This window comes from Aythya marila, assembly GCF_965140915.1.
Source record: "Aythya marila genome assembly, chromosome: 2".
Lineage (NCBI taxonomy): Eukaryota > Metazoa > Chordata > Aves > Anseriformes > Anatidae > Aythya > Aythya marila.
Window position 1 is genome coordinate 147,771,884 of NC_139043.1, and position 18,034 is coordinate 147,789,917.

An 18,034-nucleotide genomic window follows, 5' to 3' on the forward strand; every position below is an offset into this window, starting at 1 on the left:
AAAGTATGTATACACCCCCCCCCACACACACACAGAGCTTTACAAAGTCACCTTCCACACAAGATGGTGAAAAATGAACAATCCCTTAGCATCTTTACTAAGAAGGAGATCACCACATGAAAGACTCTCAGGTCCTGATCTAGAATGACTTCCGAAGCAGCTCTCAAGGCACAGATTTCACATCCAGTGTGATTTACCAGGATAAGACTGGCTCCCCTCCCACGCTATTCTTTGGCATAAAAATATCTCACAATCGATCTCACAACCAGCACTACCACTACCTTTAAACACTGACTTTCAGTACTGCTATGAAAACAAGTACAGGAGTGTTTTGTTTTGTTTTTTTTTAACTAAATTTATAAACACAAGTGTCACAGCAAGTGCCACAGTTACATTATTATGTGGAGAGAAAAAAAAAAAAAAAGCCTGATTTAATTTATTTCACACCTATTACGCCTGCTAACTGGATGCCAACTTCACGTACCGCGACGAAGTTACTCATTCCTTGTCACCCTGCGCCGTGTTATTTATTCCATATCCCTTGATCACATCACCTCTCAGGTGCCTTAACATCAAAGCCTAGATAAGGTCAGCATCCTGTCTCTGCGCTCCAAGGTTTTCAATCATTTTAAGCATCAGCTCGGTCTGCGATCAGATTTTACAGAAAGCAGACGTGTCTATTAATTTACCAGCCAAGAAACTAGGTCAGCCATTTCCTGAGGTCCATGCAGATTCGCTACAATCAAGCAGAAAAAGCCGACGGTGGTGCACGTGGACAGAGCCCCTCTGCCCACCTGTGCTCCTCTCGTCTCTGCTGCCATCGAATCTCCCCATCACTTAGCCTGTTCCTCAAAGGGCAAGGTCAAGAATGAACTTACAGGGTGGAAGTCCTGCAGCAGCCTCTGATGAGATATTTCCATCGTATCACGACTTTCTGGTCCCATGCTGAAATATCGGGCATTTCCACTCCCCTCAGCTGCAGTGAGTGCCAAGAGCAGTGTTTGTATGGCTGTGAGAGCCTCTCCCTAGTTCAGAGGGGCCACCAGTTGTGCTTTAAAAATAAATACAAGGCTGCTTTCAGCTGACAGCTCCAAATGGCAGTGCTAAAGGCAGTTTAGTGACCCACCAATGGTCAGCAAGATTTCCTCAGTGCAGGCACGGACAAGACTTGCCCCGTTTCAGAACAGCAAGGGGAGTTCGGTCAGTGATTGGCACCTGTACGGTGTGGATAAAATCCATTTTACACCTCGACCAAGGAGTGAGCATAGCTGGTGCGCCAAGTCACCAGGGTGTGTTTGTTGTTGTTTTATTTTCATTTTTTCCATTGTATAACCACGCTTCACAACATTATCCATACCCCACTTCAGGGAAGAAACACCCCTAAGGTACTACGCTCAAGAAGATGTTAATTCCTTTAAATCTGGAACACCCTTTCAACACTAACTGTAGAATAAAAGGAACAAAAGAACCACGTTTTGCTATTGTATCTTCTTTGCCTTAGCTAGCAGGCTTCCTTTAGATAAAAAAAAAAAAAAAAACTACCATAAACCAAGATGTTTAATACTGACACTTACCACTTAGGCTCCAAAATTGGTACTGATCCCAATTTCATTTGGGATCAGCAGATGCTGAGAAGAAAAATAAGCAGAGCTAGCAGCATTGCTGTCCTCCTGTCCACAGCTTACCCATTTGCTGACTTCCCTCACCTCAAACCCCCACCTGATACAAAGCAGGATCCATGGCATTTTGTGTGTAGAGAAGAAAGCGGGAGCAGGGCTGATTTCAGACCCCTTTGGGTTTAAATAGCTTAAAATAGGGTGTGTGGGGTGCTTTTTTGTTTTGCTTACATGCAAGATGACATTAACAGCCAACGTTTTTTTCATAAAGCCGAGAACACACACACACAGCTGCGCTCTCCCTATTTTTCACGCAGAGTACAGCAGTTCTGCATTTATTTAGCAACAATACTGAACCCTCTGCAAAGGTTTGCTGCAAGTTCAGAACAGGAGAACAGCCTACATTTCATGTTTCCTTCCTTCTGTAAGGTTGAGTCACATCCTTCGGTCTCCTTTTAGAAAGCTAACAGATCACGTTAAAAGAAAAGAAATATCTTTTATGGAAAAGTCTCGCATCCAGGAGAACACACAGCACTGGCAAAGGCCACAGTTCAATTCCTTGGCTCATTTTCCACGATGACACAGACAGAGAACTGCACACCTTCTCTCCTGCTGGAAGCAAAGCCTGGTGCTCCTCACAGCCAGCCAGCTTCGTCAAAGGATTTCACAGCTAAAGGAAAGGCTTTAATGTTTATTAGGAGTGAATTAGCGCAAGCCAATTCCTTGAAATGACCGCATTAAAAACACACCTCACGTATGGGAGAAAGCAGAGTTCGATTGCCCTTGGAGACACCAACAGAATGCCCTCCTAAAGAGTATGAAATTTGAATAAAAAATGAAAAAAAAAAAAGAATGAAAAGAGTAGGAAAATCCAAATGAAACTAAGATACGTATTTGTTTCCTTCAGTCCCTCTAAAACTCCACATAAAACAAAGCTTTTATCCCACTACACTTTAAGCCCTCACTGCCAGCAGAAGGAACACCCCTTGCCTCCTTCCCTCCGTGGTACCAGCACGAACCCCGCTGCCTTCACACAGGCAGAGCTCCCCGGTTACACTACCACAACCCCAGAAGTTGGCTGAAACCTGGACCAGTTTCCCCAGTCAGCTTAGCGCAGCCTAACTGGTGCCTGGGCTGGGACAAGCAAAGCTGTTCACCTGCAAGCAGGTAAGTTTCAGCTTTACACAGCTACCTCTAGTCATACAACACACTGCTGTAGCCCTCTTCATCACGCTGGAACGGCCAGGCCTCTTCAGTCACTGCATGCTTTTATGATTGGCACAATTCAGCAACTGGAATTAAAGGAACTCCATTAAAACCAATGAAAAAAACATTCCAGACCTGCCGGAATAAGTTGTATTTGTCAGTACAACTTCCCAATGAATACACTATCAGATTCTGAAACAAACAATTACTCACGTCCCACGTACCATGTAGCATTGTGTTTAAATATTTTATATTGATAAACAATAAGCCTGTGTTTATATTTATCACACATTAGGTTATGCATTACTATCCACACCTGCCACTGAGTCAGGATATGGGCAATGAGACAAATGCAAATACAATAATTTTCTTATAAATGGGACAGCCAGAAAGAGCCGATCCCCTGCTACCAGGGGGACGAGGCATTTCCATCCTCCCTGCTCTGAACAGGCAGGAGGCCCTGGTGCACTGTTTCAGCCCTGATGTGCACCCTGGTTTCCTATAAACTACACCCAGGTTTCACTGTAAACCCACTGCTCCCATCGCTTTTAAGTGGCGCAAGACTCTTTAAGCATGAGACAATTCCAGGGCTGCAACTTTCAGCAATATTTTCAAAACTCAGTTCTTTGAAGTCTGGCTGGCTCTTAGAACAACAATGCAGCACATTTAGCACCACGACCACACTATTTCCATGTAAAGATTAAACTGGCCCCATTTTGCAAGGTACACAGAGCCAATTATTCGGAGCAGGTGCTACAGCAAAGAAGGAACTAATAGTTCGGTTTCCTGGGCTGAGGACATGGCTGTGTCAGAGACGAGCTTCCCCAAAAGGTTTTCTCTTGCTAATTGACCTACAAAATGTGGGCATAAAAACAAAACACACACACAAGCAACCTAAGAACAGAAGATTCCCTTTCAGACGTGGTCAAGACAAACACCAAAAGCTCAGCCCAAGCAGATTTTCAGAATGACTCGTGCACAGGTCAGAAATTTGTCACAATGAAGTCTCAGGGAATAACAGACGCTAGCTAGGGAGACCTGCATCTTGCAGCAGTGGTATCTGCAGCCTGGGACAAACACTGCTAGGCCTATTAATGATAAAGATAGGAGATACCAATTTTACTTGTACTGCCCGATATCCTACTAAAAAAGCTTATAGTACCGACCTTGAAGATTAGTTTCACTGAAAAAGCAAGCATTATCTTCCTTTTTTTTTTCCAAAAAGAATGAAGAAATTCAGTTTCCTTTTCAGACAGCGTTAACAATGCCAAACGTAGGAAGCAGCAGGACAACCAGAGCTATGGTACTGCCACATAAGACACTGCTCACAGCAGTTCCCCCAAACATCTTGGTTTTATGAGCGTTCAGGGGACAACAAAGCAGAGAGAAGCGTGGTGGATCAAAACAGAAGGAAACTCAAAGAATGTTCCCTATGTCAGATATTTCCTGACGTACGAGCGAGAAGAACATTCCCAATAAATGCCAAATAAAGAGGATTAGGAGGGCAATGAGTGAAACTGCCCGACCAGAAGACATAAGGCAAGGGCACGAGACCCACCATGCAGTTACTGCTGTCACGCTGCCCACAGGCAGGACAAATTTCAAGCCCATCCTGTAGCAGCAGTCTCAGCAACTTATGAAGCACAGCACAGCTGCCAGCAATAACGAAGAGATGTTCAGCACAGTAACTGGCTGAGGAAATAAAAACACACTCCTTAGGTGCTCCCCTTCAGTGAAGGGCAGCAGCAGAAGTGTAGGAATCTGTACTCTGAGACCTCCTAAGGAAAGGGGGAAAAAAAGGAATGCCTCAACTCAACCAGCTTTAAATCAAAAAACAACACGAAAGTATCCTGAATAAACAGGGTCTTTATAAAACCTTACCCTAAACAAGAGAGATTATTCGGACATCTAACAAGGATTTCACTCACTGTCTTTCATTTCTTCCCCTCAACTTCCAAAGATGAACTGTAACAGCAGTTTTCATTTACGCTGACCACTGTCCTTGGAAAAAGATACACTTAAGTGCCTTCGTAAAATAACAATCAAAAGAAAAATAAGTTATAAAAAGTATTTCAAATCGTTAAATGAAACTTCTGCTCATTTACAACACACGATAAGAATGAAACACCCTATCACTTCGCCGAGAACAGCAGCTTACTAGGACTAAAGTAAATACTTGAAATTGTGTTTTTTTCAAAAGCTCTGATTCAGAACCAGGAACTAGACCGATTCTGAGCACCACAACTGTGCTTGTCATCAGAAAGCCTTTGGGTTTTGTGTTTATTTTTCCACACACCAAGTACTGGGAGATGTTCTGCGAGCAAGTTAAAAGCTCTATGCTTGGGGAAGCCAAACACAAATTATTTGAAGGTACCAAATTATTTTTAGGTCTTTGTCTGAGCATATTACACATACACCAAGACAAAATCAAGCAGCATTGAGTCATTCTAGCAGCGGCCTAAAGCCAAAGCATTGTGAAAATTGCTCTATATTGTACTCGGTCGGTTTTATTTCCTGACAACTGTCAGCAACATGCGGCGTGCCCTGATGAGTGCATGCAGGCTTGGCCCCTGGCAGCGGGGATCTGCCCTCAGCATGTGGAACAAGAGCATAAGCAGCGCCTGCACCGCTGGTGTACCAAAATAGAGGCCTGAAAATCACTCAAGTATTTTGGCCAGCAGTTAAACTATACGTTTCCTAAAAAGACACGTGGGTTCTACATCAGCTCGAGTGCGTTTGGGATCCAAACTGCCCTACCGGAGATGCTATTTTAGGATATAACACAGCTAACTATACTGCAACGTATGTGGACACATATGGGTCCGTGGGTGCGTGTCTGTGTCTATATATACCCACCAAGCTATACATGGAGAGCGATGGGAAGATCCCGAGGACGTCGCTTCACTGCGCTCCCGTCCTCTGGGTTTGTTTGTTTGCCTAACTCGAGATGAAGTTTTACCATGACTGTACTTCCTCTTCTTCTTCAGGGCTGCTGCTCCCCGCTCCCTCCTGACTCAGCCGCACGCAGCCGTGCTCCGGCACGCCGTGCTCCTGCCGGGTGGCACCGCAACGCTCGCTCCAGCCGGCGATCCCCGGGTTGCATAAATCCACCCACGGAGGTGAAGGTGGGGAGAGCTGACAGATCGCGTAGCTGAACGCACAGAAAGCCTGCAGAAGGCCAGAAAACAGCACCCGAGGCTCTGATTGTTTGATCTTTGTTTGCTCAGCCATTTTTACACGAAGTATCTCCAGTTTGAACGCCGATGTTCAAATTGTTTGTCACCTACCCTGTACCACATCGCAGCCAGCTGTGCTTCTAAGAAACCCCCAGCACAGACTTGGCTTTTCAGATCAAAACCATTCCTAGGATCACTCCACTCCCTAACAGGGGTCAGAAATCTCAACTTTAAGGGCTCAATAAGATATTTGTCACTGGTGAACGCAAAGCTTTCAAGAGAAACCTAGAAGAGAAGTGTTCTTAGCCCTGCTAGCTGCAAAGCTGATCAGCCAAACATGAACTGAACGGAAGCCAACACAGTAGGCCTGGCAAGAAAAGGCAAAAAAACCACAGCTCCATCAGCAGAGGCTGCTGTTCTTTTCTTTACCCAGGAGTAAACTCGCTTTTTCCTCCTTTTAAAGTACCACGCAGCTCTCTAACCAGCGTAAGCCACGTTCGTAGGGCTTGTCTTACACAGAAGCTCCCTGAGCACGTTGAGCTAGCAGGAGGATCCAAAAAAATGGAGCAGCAAAAGCGTTTTTACCCTTCCTTCTAGTGAGGGAGCAAACAGATAGGGTTCTTCTAACGAGAAACTCGAGAATGAAACAGCAAGCGCTGGTGGTTCCTGCCTTCCAGCGGCTGCAGCAGGACTGCCTGTCAAACGGAGCAGCCGAGCAACGTGGAAGGCTGAAACAGAGCCCTGGCTGCAAAACAAGGCGGCTCACCCCTCCTTCGCCACACAGAGAGAGAAAGGAGCTCTGTTCGTAAAGCTGCACCCCCGCTCTGACTTCCCCCTAGCACCTGAACCCTACCAGGTAGCTTTTTCTACCCCCTGGGAGTTTGACCCCAAAGCTGTGCGCTGGGGAATGCAGGAACCAGTGCTATCTGCAGCGCAATCAGGGGGCTGGGGATTACTGATAGCACACAGCTCCGGGGAGCCACACAATGCCAGGATTAATCCTTCCGCATTTCTCTGAGCGAGCAGCGTATTTACATGAGGAAAAAAACAACTCCTAGGAATACCTTTGCCTTTATGACAGCGAAATGGCAGCGTCCTGCCGCAATAAACCGAAAGACCTCGAGCGCTGCCGTGTTCTCCAGTTGGGTTACGGTGGCTGCAGGTCCCAAAAGCAAATTAACACGAGATGTGAAGTCAGAATAAAGCCTTAAAATAGAATCATGGCAAGAAACAGCAGCGGGTTTGGTAGGGATGTGGCTGCAGTATGTAAACTAGTCTGAAGAGACGCGGGTTCCAGTCATTTCCAGCCATGCATGCAGAACTATCTGAACTTCTCTTCTTCGGGCCTCTGCTCCTCCTGTGTAAAATAGGAAGCAAGCCACTTCCTCATCTTGCTAGGCCATTCTGATAATAAATAACTGCACAGAAAGCGTGCTATACTACAGTAGAAACTATACTAGAGAAAATTAGTTGCATTTTGGGAGCGAGAACAAGTGAGAGCATGGCAAGGACTGAATTAACGAGCACCTGGCACTGCACCCTGGGACAACACAGGGCACGAAGTGAAAGGGTGGCACAGGGCTGGGTGTCCTGGGCTGCCCTCCTCCCAGTGATGGGTGGCTCAGCTGCAAAGGAAAGCCCAAGTAGACAGCCCTGCCTAGCAGGTAACTGCTGGCACCTCACCTCTGCACCTAAAGGGCATGTACTTGTGAGAGTTAATAGTAGAAACTGGAACACACTCACTTAACAATTACTTGTAACTTCAAGACCTCGTGATAATGTATGAAATGTTATAACTAGGACCAGGCAGCATGAAATTACTACAGAAATGGTCTCATAGAAAATGAGATGTTCTTGCGACAACTCTGATGGAAAGGAGAGGCAAAACTATCTTTGTCGTGTGTCTGAAAAGCTGCTTAATGGCTCAGTGCTCCAACTTCTACCACCTCGCCACGTATTGGGCCAAGGCAGCAGAGACACGCCGGCTGCTAGCGGTAGTGGAAAAGACTCAGTGTGCTTTAGCTGCAGGCCGTTCCCAACAGCTTTCCTGACTAATTTTTCCTGCAAGAGCTCTTTGTCCCAGTGACTGATTTCCCTCACTGACCCCAGCAGGCTGGGTGAGCACGGACCAGCGCTGCCGTTCCTACACGATCCTGCAGCGCCTGCCCCATGTTCCTCACAAGGCCAGCGAGCTTCCAACACAGCCCTACACTAGTTTTTGAGCACGTTCTTCCCAAGGCAGCCCCAGATTCTACTTAGCATTTTTTCCTATTTTCAGCTCCAAATAAGCTGCTCCTCCTCCTAGCTTACTGCTACCACCCCTCACCTCAGCTCATCCCCATCCAACCCCTTTTCTACCCCCATGTTGTCTGACTGGACACGTTTATCAGAGCATGAGTTGTCATGGGGTCAAAACAAGGCACACTTTGGACGAGGGATGGGGGGAAAAGCAAAGTGAGATGCATAAACCCCGCAGAAAAACCCTGCTGCAGAGCTCAGGCACGCCAGAGCTCTTTGAAAAGCTGTCAAAAAATTTAAAGAATAGTTACAACATCTGTTCCCAAGCCTCACTTTTGGCAGCTACTGAAGTACTTTGACTGAAATTCTCTCGAAAACCTGACACAATATTAACATCAATATTATGCAACATTATTTGCTCGAAGTATTAAGTCTTCCTCAACAGTGACTTACACCGCCAGCCTCACCTACAGGCAGCTCCCTGCTGGGACACAATCCCACCCCGTGCTGGCTAACAAGCCTTCCTCACTGGATGGTTTCTCCAGAAACAAGGTCGAGCGTTGCTAGAAGTGGAAACTTCAGAAAAGGTAAGAAAACAATTTAGGATTTGTTAGGATACTCAAAAGCTCCTGTAAGATCATCCTCTGAACTTCTAGCCAGGAGATGCCAGCAGGTCACGGTCTTCTGTCACTGCTGCTAGGTAACAAATTCAGCTCTGAACTCCGAGCTGCAAAGTTAAGCACTGCTAAAGCACTTCAAGTACCCCTTTAGCATGCAAGAGAATTACATCTGCTTGCTTCTTGTTCCCACATGCAGCTGGCCATCTTCTGCAAGAAGCACCCAGAGCAAAAAGTTGCTAAACCCTTCTTACGGTTCAGTTGGCTGTTCACCTGGCAGATCCACATCCCTTCCCAAAAAGCACACAAACAGGAAATCTAAACCCTAAATCAACTGAATACCGTCCATCACCAGCCCCTGTGCTCTGCCTTGTCCATAAGATCCCCACTTCTGTAAGAGGTCAGCGATTTTATCTTTAAGATGAAGCTTCATGGAGTCTAGTGGTTACATATTTCACTTCCACATGACACCAGTTGCAAGTAACCATATGCCTCAGCACAGAAAAGGTGCAAAGGCAACACCAAGAAGCGAACTGGCTTTTCAGGCTCTTGCCCAGGACACACTTGGGCTGAGAAGTTTCGCTCTCACAGACACTAAACAGGGAGGTTTTGTTTGTTTGTTTTTAAGAAATAAGAGCCATGAATATATTTCGTAGTCAGACTTACAAGGTTTTTTTTTCAGCCTACCAGTGCCTTTGAACAGACAGCCTAGAATTCAGAAAAGCACACTTTTTGCAGTAAAAAAGATTAGCCTGACCTGTACATCGGCAGAAGTTGAAGCACACGCCCTGTTGTCCAGCACAGACCCCAAAATCCCCTTCTGCGTGAGGATGTCACCCTCAAGCCTGCCATAAATCCAAAGAATGGGAGAACCAGTAACCTCCCAGTGCCACACCTGGCTGGAAGCAGACTCAATTACATTTGACTTTTGAAGTTCCACGACTGCTAGATCCACTCGTCACACAAACAGGGCTTTCCAGTCAGCTCATTTACAACTCGGGCTCCTAGGAGCTCAGCTCTTACCTCGTACAGCACCTCAGAAGAAGTTACTCACGCTAGCACCGCATTTAATTTAGTCATCCGGCGCTACAGGAGAACCAGAACCGCCTCGTGGCTGAATTTCAGAGGCTTGTGAACCACACCAGTTGAGCACAACTCACTCACGGAGCAGCCTCCTGCTACCGGGGAATGGTTAAGCACGCAGGCTGGAGCCGGCAGGGCTTTTAAAAGATGTATCTAGGGCAGCCTTCTGCCGGGTTTCCTCCTTCCTCGACTGGTTATTGGCGCTGAACTTCTTTTGCCTGGTGGTCACTGATTCAGGCCGAGCCTGCTGATGAGAACCAGCCTTGCAGACAAGCGTATGAACTGCCTGCGGGATCAGGCTCTAGGTTTTGGTGTGGGTGGCAGACAGAAGGCCTGTTTTGCAAGGCAGGCTATTTTGGGAACGACAGCCACACCAAACCGAGGGCGCTCAATCCCACAAGCTAAGCTGTCCCAGACCCAATTCCTATTTGCACAGAGCCCACCTGGGAATCCCAAGGGCTGCAGCACCGGGCAGGCACTTGGGAAATAACTCCACAGACCATAGGGCACTTCCACCAAACAGGAGCCTCCCCCTGAAACGTTGTCAGAGGAAGTTTTTATATACTTGAAGTTTGGACTTATTTTGTTTCAGAGATGTTTAGTCTCTGATTTTTCCTGCAGGCCCATGAAGACCCCGTGTAAGAAAAAATTCTGGCTTTGGTCAGTCACACACCATGCCCTACATGCAGGGCTGGAACCGTAGGTTAGAGCAAACAAGGCAGACAACGATCTTTCCTCACATACCCAAAATGGTTAAAGAACACTAAGAAAGAAGAAGTCTGGTACCTAAAGGCCTTGTAAAAATTAAGATTATTTTTTTTTAATTTTTGAAACTTGCAGAGCTCCTCAGAAGTACACAACTAACCATGTAGCCAAGACCACAGGACTCAGTTAGGAGCAGATGAAGGCAGCACACCTGATGACAAAGGTTGTAAGAACGAACTTGAGCGCGTGTTACCTCAGGATATCGTCAGCCTTTACCTCCTACCTATGACTCTCTTCGAACCACCCTGAAATTTAAGCTATCAGGAGTGAAAGGCAAATGAGCACACCATTTTGCTTTCACCTTTCAAAACGCTTTGTCTGTGACTAGTTTCGCTGTCTCCACAGCGAAGGTATGCTCTGTGCGTCAGGCTTTCACATGAGAGGGGCCACAAAGCACCATTTCTAAAAAGGAGAATGCAATTAAAACCACAGGAGACGGGGAACACAGAAGGAAGTACTGTAACTAAAAATACCTCCTGCTCTACCTAGTCAATTCTAAAGCTACTCATTGTTTGTTGGTGGTTTCTGCTAAGCTCTGCTGCTCACATAATCGCCGTGCTCAGACCCCCAGTAAGCGCTGGAATTGCAGACGCAGAGCAGCGCCTACACCAGGCAGCTCGTTACTCTCAGCAAATTTCAGACGGTTTGAAACGTTCTGCCAGCTGCAGCAGCCAACTTTTGGCGCTCCAGAGAACATTCCTGAAGCACAGAAGGAGGGAAATTGAGGTGAATTTCGAAAAGACCCGGGGACTGACAGCAATCTGATAAGCCACTTTCTTCGTACGCGTGAAGAGAAAAAGCAGGCTTCTCCTTGATGGGTACTTAGAGGCATTAAATTAGATAATCACAAGAAAATATTAATACTCTTTACATAGATTAACATTACAGGAAGACTTATGATTTATTTATACCTGCTCTTGATACATGCGAATGAATGGGTGTTGAAAAGAAAGGTGCAGACAACTGGTCCTCACTTACAGCTGGAAAATGCTTTGAAATAACCCTTGCCCTGCCTACCTGATGCACCTATCCCAGGTGCCAGCACCTCACACCCCCAGCTCCTGACTCCCTGCGGGCCAAGCACAGCCTGCTAAGCACAGGAGCGCAGCGCTGACACTCAGGTCTTGGGTAGGTTCAGCATTTGTGTTCGCTTGGGCTTCACACCTCACCTGTAGCATTTTTTCTTGACTACTGATAGTCCATGAGATGCAATCTGACAACACTCGAAGTATTCCAGCTTTGAAGATGTATTTCCATTCATTTTTATGGTAACCCCCATAATATTGGCTTATAATATACTTCAGGGTAGCTAGCAGCACCTTAAGAGGCAGCAGTCATCCTTCTCAACTGAAGCCTGACTACATCAATGACTAGAACAACTCTTGTAATTACAAGAGAACAAGTGTTCAGGAAGGGCAGGCAGAGGTGATAACCTTGATTTACTCTAGCACAGTTGTTTCTTAAAAAGAACAACCAAATCATCCAGCGACTGCTTAGAAAAACAACCTGGCTCCTCACACATAAGCTTTACCTCTGCCTGTTTCTACCACAACCACAGGGCACTCCTGACTTCCATCCATGCCCCATCTGGCAGGGGACAACAAAATGATACTGCAGGCAGCCCAGGCACCGGTGTGCTCCTATGCACAACGTGGGGGGAAAATCCTGTGTTTACATTCACCATGCCTAGGCAGCTACCGAAATCCAAAGCGGCCCTCTCCGTACTCCTGGCCACATGACAAAGTCAGTTCCTATTACTGTATCACCCAATAATCCAGCAGGCAGCAACACAAACATTCCCCACCTCTCTCTTTATAACATCCAGGTGTCTAGTGAGCACCAGCAGAAGGCTGGAGACAGACACCTCGATTCTCTTCCCCACCTACCTTTCCATGACCTCCTCATTTCAAAATTACTGATTCCGCTAAGAATTATGAGGAGATACACCGTAAAATACTTTCCATATTTTCCTTGATGTAGACGTTACAAGACTCACGCAAAACTCAGGGAAAGGAGCAGAAGAGTTATGTTTGCACGAAGAGAAACAGCTAACATCACGCTTCTGGAGACAGCGAGGCTCCTGCAGGAAAGGTTTCCTAGGAAGAGGCAGAGGATTTCAGAAGACAGCCTCTCCACTCATCAGTCACCTCAGGCGGCCTCAGCTAAACTGCAAACAATGAAGAAAATCTGGAGCACCTGATGACAAAGGGAAGTTATGTAACAGAAGGGATCCAATTCATTCCTCCCTTTCACACAATGGTGAGGCTTCATGACAGGGGTACCCTAAAACCGATCCTGGGATCACTTCTTTCTACAGACCCTATTCTCTGGCACCCAATATATGTAGCCAGGAACCTCACAATCTGACTTCAGTAAAACACTACCTACCTTCCTCCTAAAACCTTGTTTCAGTCATGAAACACTCTCTCTAGGTCAAACAAAAACCACTCCTATTTCAGAGAAGAGCGGTATTTTATTCACCTGATTTAGGTTTTTACAGTTACCCTTGCCATGCAGAATTGAAAATGTTTTGCAAGCCTAACGAAGTATCTCACTAGTAAAAGGTATTTGTCAGGCAGAAGCTGACAAGTTTAAATACCAGTTCCAACCCTGACAATCGTAACCTCAGGTTAGTGGCTAAATCCCTCTGTCCAGCACCCTTACCAACCAGACCCTATTAGAGAAAACGCTCATTAATTTACAGGTATAATCAAAGCCTGTGCAGACAGAACACAATGAATGAAACTATCGGTGTACAAAAGGGAAAAAAAAAGTTTGAGTAAAAGAAACTTTGCAGTCCATAACAGAAGCGGTAGCAGGGAAGGAGACAGATTACTGTATTAACCGAGATGTTTTGCTGGTTTAAGGATGCACGTACATATTAATGCAAGGCTTGTATTTCCCCATCACCCCGTCAGAAATGCAGGATGACAGATTTTAAACGTCGCTGCGACTCTACCACCACAGCAGAAAGACAGCTGTCACGCCGCCACTGACATTTGGATCCAGGGCTTGCTGATGCAATGGAACAGATAAAAAGGGGAAAAAAAAATAATAAAAAAAAAATAAAACACGTTTCAAGAGCCGTGGTGACTAACAGGCTCTTGATTTCGGCGGCATCCAAGGCATTCCTGGGCAGGAGGCTGCTGTTTATTAATAAACGAGACCTCAAAGTAACAAAACCGGGCTGAGCTGCGTGCGCCCTCGTTCTCGGGCGGCACAGGGCAAAATTCAGCCCCAGCCCGGGTTTGGTTTTTGGTTCAGTCGCTCCTGTAAGTGGCAGCTTGAGGCCACCACCTTGTCACGCCGCTGCAGCGAGAGCCCCAACACCTCGGCCACCCTGAAATGGGGCTGAGCACAGTGGGGGGGCAAATCCCCTCGATTTCTGCATTCCCCCAAAAATTTCCACACCCCCCCTTAATTTCTGTATTCCCACCAATTCCTGCATCCCCTCCCCGATGCCTCCACTCCCCCAGATTTCCGCACCCCCCCCCCAAATTTCTGCATCGCCCCCCTTACCCCTGCACCCCCCTCAATTTCCACATCCCTCCCAATCCCTGTGTGCCCCCCCAACTCCCACATCCCCCTAAAAAATTTCCACACGCCCCAAAATTTCCCCATTCTCCCCCAAATCCCTGCACCCCCCCCCCCCTTCCCCAACCACCACCCCCAAGATGCCGGCAACACCTTCCCCAGTCCACCCGCTCCCAGCAACGAGCCCCCAATTGGGGGGGGACCCTAAATCCCCCTGGGGACAATCCCACACCGAGAGACCTGGGGGACCCCAAACCCCCCGGGGGGACCCCAAATCCTCAGGGGGGACCCCAAATCCCCTGGGGGGACCCCAAATCCCCCCGGGAGCGGGGAAGGAGGCAGCGAGAAGTTGCGGGGGGGCTCCCTGAGGTGGAGCAGCGCTGAGGTAACGGGGTGAGGGCACCAAGGGGGGACCTTCCTCCCTCCCTCCCTCCCTCCTCCTCTTCCTCCCTCCTCCTCCTCCTCCTCCTCCTCCTCCCCGCCACTCACCCAGAGCTTCAGCCGGGAACCGGGAGCCGCTGCCTCCTCCCCTCCCTCCCTCCCTGCGGGCCGGGCCGGAGGCAGCGAGCGGCGGCCGGGAGGAGCGGGAGGAGGAGGAGGAGGAGGAGGAGGAGGAGGAAGGGGAGGGGGGGGGGGCAGCCGCAGGGGGAGCGCCACGGGGGAGCGGCGGTGCGGGCGGGCGTGCGTTGACCCGGATGTACCGGTGGGGAGGGGGGGGAGCAGCGCGCATCCCGGCAGGTGAGTGCGCAGGCGCGCCCGGCTGCCAGCGCACTGCGCATGCACCTGCTTTGACTCCTTGTGTCTCGGGCACGGGGGGGGGGGGAATGGAGGCGGGCGGGTGGAGTAGGGGGATGTAGGGGGGTGAGGGTGAAGGGGGTGAAGGGGATGAAGGTGGGGTGGTGGGGGCAGCCATGGTTCGGTGCGGGGCCCCAGGTTGTCCTGAGGGTCCTCGGGGTCTGCACAGAGTGTGGGAGGGGGTCTGGGGGAAATGAGGGTATCCACAGAGGATGGGGGGGTTGTCCTCAGGGCATCTCAGCCAAGCTGTGAGGGCTGCTGTGAGCACAAGAGGTGTGTGGCCATATAGAGCCATAACGGTTGGGGAAGCCCTCCAAGATTGTCTGCGCCAACCATCACCCCACAACCAATGTTACCACTAAAGCATCTCCTCAAGCATCACGTCCAACCTCTCCTTGAACACCCCCAGGGACGGGGACTCCACCACCTCCCTGGGCAACCCGTCCCAGTGCCTGACTGCTCTTGCGGAGCAGAAATGTCTCCTCATTTCCAGCCTGAACCTCCCCTGGCACAACTTGAGGCCATTCCCTCTAGTCCTATAATATGTGAGCAGAAGCCAACCCCCAGCTCCCCACAGCTTCCTTTCAGGCAGTTGCAGAGAGCAATGAGGTCTCCCCTGAGCCTCCTCTTCCCCACACCAACCACCCCCAGCTCCCTCGCCCGCTCCTCACAGGACTTGTGCCCCAGGCCCTTCCCCAGCTTCATAGCCCTGCTCTGGGCACACTCCAGGGCCTCGATGTCCTTCTGGCACTGAGGGGCCCAAAACTGAACACGGTACTTGAGGTACATACATCCATTTACCCTGCCCCTCCAGGGTCCCATCCTGCCCAAGGAGGTGGCTGCTGAAGGAGAAGGACACCCAAGTTCACCCAAAAATGCCAGGGGTGCAGCACAGCCCTGAAACCTCCTCACACACCTCAAAGTCCAGGTCTTTGTCCTCTTGAGTCGCCACCGCCATTTGTTTTGACATGAGCAGCCTTTGCAGGTGAAGCATTGAGACTTAGCACCCTAAAGCGAAAAGCCACAGACTCAAAAAATATGCGTTGTGCCCCAAGCCAACTGTGTGATTTATTTATTTTTATTTTAAGGCCTGACTCAGGGGTTCTAAACGCTTGCTGTGGGCAAAACTGGGATGGGAAAGGACATAAAGCTCCTTCTTGGTGAAAAGCAGGATTGCTGACTTAAAGGCATACGTAAATCTCTTTGCAGGTGGGTTGTGTTTTAAGAAGTAAGCAGAAAAAGGGAAAAATTAAATCCTTTGGTGAACTCTGAGCTGCCAGAGCATCCTGAGAAGGAACGTCCCACTACAGCAGTGGCAGGAGTCATCGTGCTCTCCGTTTCCCACAAAATGTAAAAGATATGCAAAATGTGTTAACAAATACAAAAGTGTCCTTTAATGACACTGTTGATTTACTTATGTAATTTCCTCTCCATGTAGACATCTGCATGCAAAAACTAAATTCTGAAGGTTTCACCTTTTCCACACCTCTCTCATAACTCTGGTTTTGGTGTCATTACGCTCTGGGACATGGCACACCCCGAGTTACTTTTACTCCTGGTAGAGACTAATTTGCAAAAGCAGAGGGATAACATCAATATCCTGTTTTGGGGCTTGCTTCTTTTGGAAAATTACATATACACACACAGGAAGACAAAAGTTCTGCTTTTTTTTTTTGCTTTTTTTTTTTTTCCCTCTTAACGTTATCAGGAATCTAGACAATTATTTTCAAAACTTTCCCATGAAGTCTCCTCTGACCTTCCCATTGAGTGGCTGAAGAAGCCAAAGGCCAGTTTACATTACGTTTGGTGAGACTTCTCACCTGATAGGTATCAAACAACCACCTCGCTGAACACAAATCAACTGCCTATTTCAAGGCCTCGACTGTGATAATTGGGTGCTGCCATGTACTCTCCACCAGGAACAGCCCGGAGAATGAGAGGACAGCGGGGCAGGAACACACAGATACAGCCAAGACAAAACAGGTGGCTGGCTCTCCCTGCAGCCTCGCATGCACAGCGTCCAAAGGTAAAGCGTTATCATCGACAAAGGTAATTACTCAAACTGAAAGAGCCATACAAGACACCTGAAAGTCTAACCACGTCAGCTACTTTCTCTTCTGAAGCCAAGCGTCAGTTTGATAACTGTCAAGTAATAGTGAATGCAGAGCTCTCCCTCCCCAGGCCAGTCCGAGAAAGAAGAAAAATAGGAAGTACTTCAGAGATTTACATGTCAGTGTATTTCTCTTCTTTGTGTTTTCACAGCTGTATATATGTTAACTTGAACTGATAAACTTAGGTTTTCTCCTAACTTGGCAAGGGGATTAGCATAGATGATCTTTCAAGGTCTCTTCCAATCCCTAACATTCTGTGATTCTGTGAAGTACAGATTCAATAAACTAATGATTTGAAAGGACTGTGGATAAGATAGGATCCTGGGATATAAAGGAGGCAGTCCGTGAGGATAGTTTAGCACCAAAACCTGCCTGACGAACTAAATTTACACTACACTATAAATTGGGTCCTCAAAGAGCATTCAGGCAATACCAGGGCCGGTAAACCACGCTCCTAATTGTCTGCTGCCTCCACCTAAACAGGGAAAGGGGAGTGCTCAGGCAAGCCTGGGGGGGCTGTTACAGGTTAGTACAGATTGGAGCAAATAGGTGAGATGTCCAAGAAGATATGAAAGAAGATTTTCAGAGAAGAAGCTGATGAGCAGAGTGGCAGAAGACCAGAAGTCCCAGTTCTGCTTGTGTTTGATTCCTGTAGGTGGGTAGGCTAAACTGAAAGTGCCTGACATGACTTTTCACTTCTGCTGCAGTAAGAATTTTTTTGCAACCAGCAGATAAAAAAATCTGCACTGTAGGAGATCGATGCAGCCTCCTTCCCGAGATGCTGGCAGGTCACTACCACATTCTCTCTTCTCTGAAGACATTCAGAGTCTGCTTGCCAGGCAAGGAGAGATCCAGGTCCCACTGAACTGGATTCAAGGGAAGCAGAACCACGC

General features: G+C 47.9%; 1 protein-coding gene across 2 annotated transcripts in view; it reads right to left on the bottom strand.

The window, feature by feature from the left end:
- CYRIB (CYFIP related Rac1 interactor B) overlaps window positions 1-18,034 on the bottom strand; it is a 91,456-nt gene that overhangs the window by 58,230 nt on the left and 15,192 nt on the right. The window contains exon 1 of one of the 2 annotated variants that reach the window (XM_082753160.1): window positions 14,725-14,854. The exons of the other annotated variant lie outside the window; for it this stretch is intronic. The gene's annotated coding sequence lies outside the window, so the exon portion shown is untranslated. Of the gene's footprint in view, window positions 1-14,724; window positions 14,855-18,034 lie in introns of those variants that run through there. 2 annotated transcript variants of the gene reach the window in all.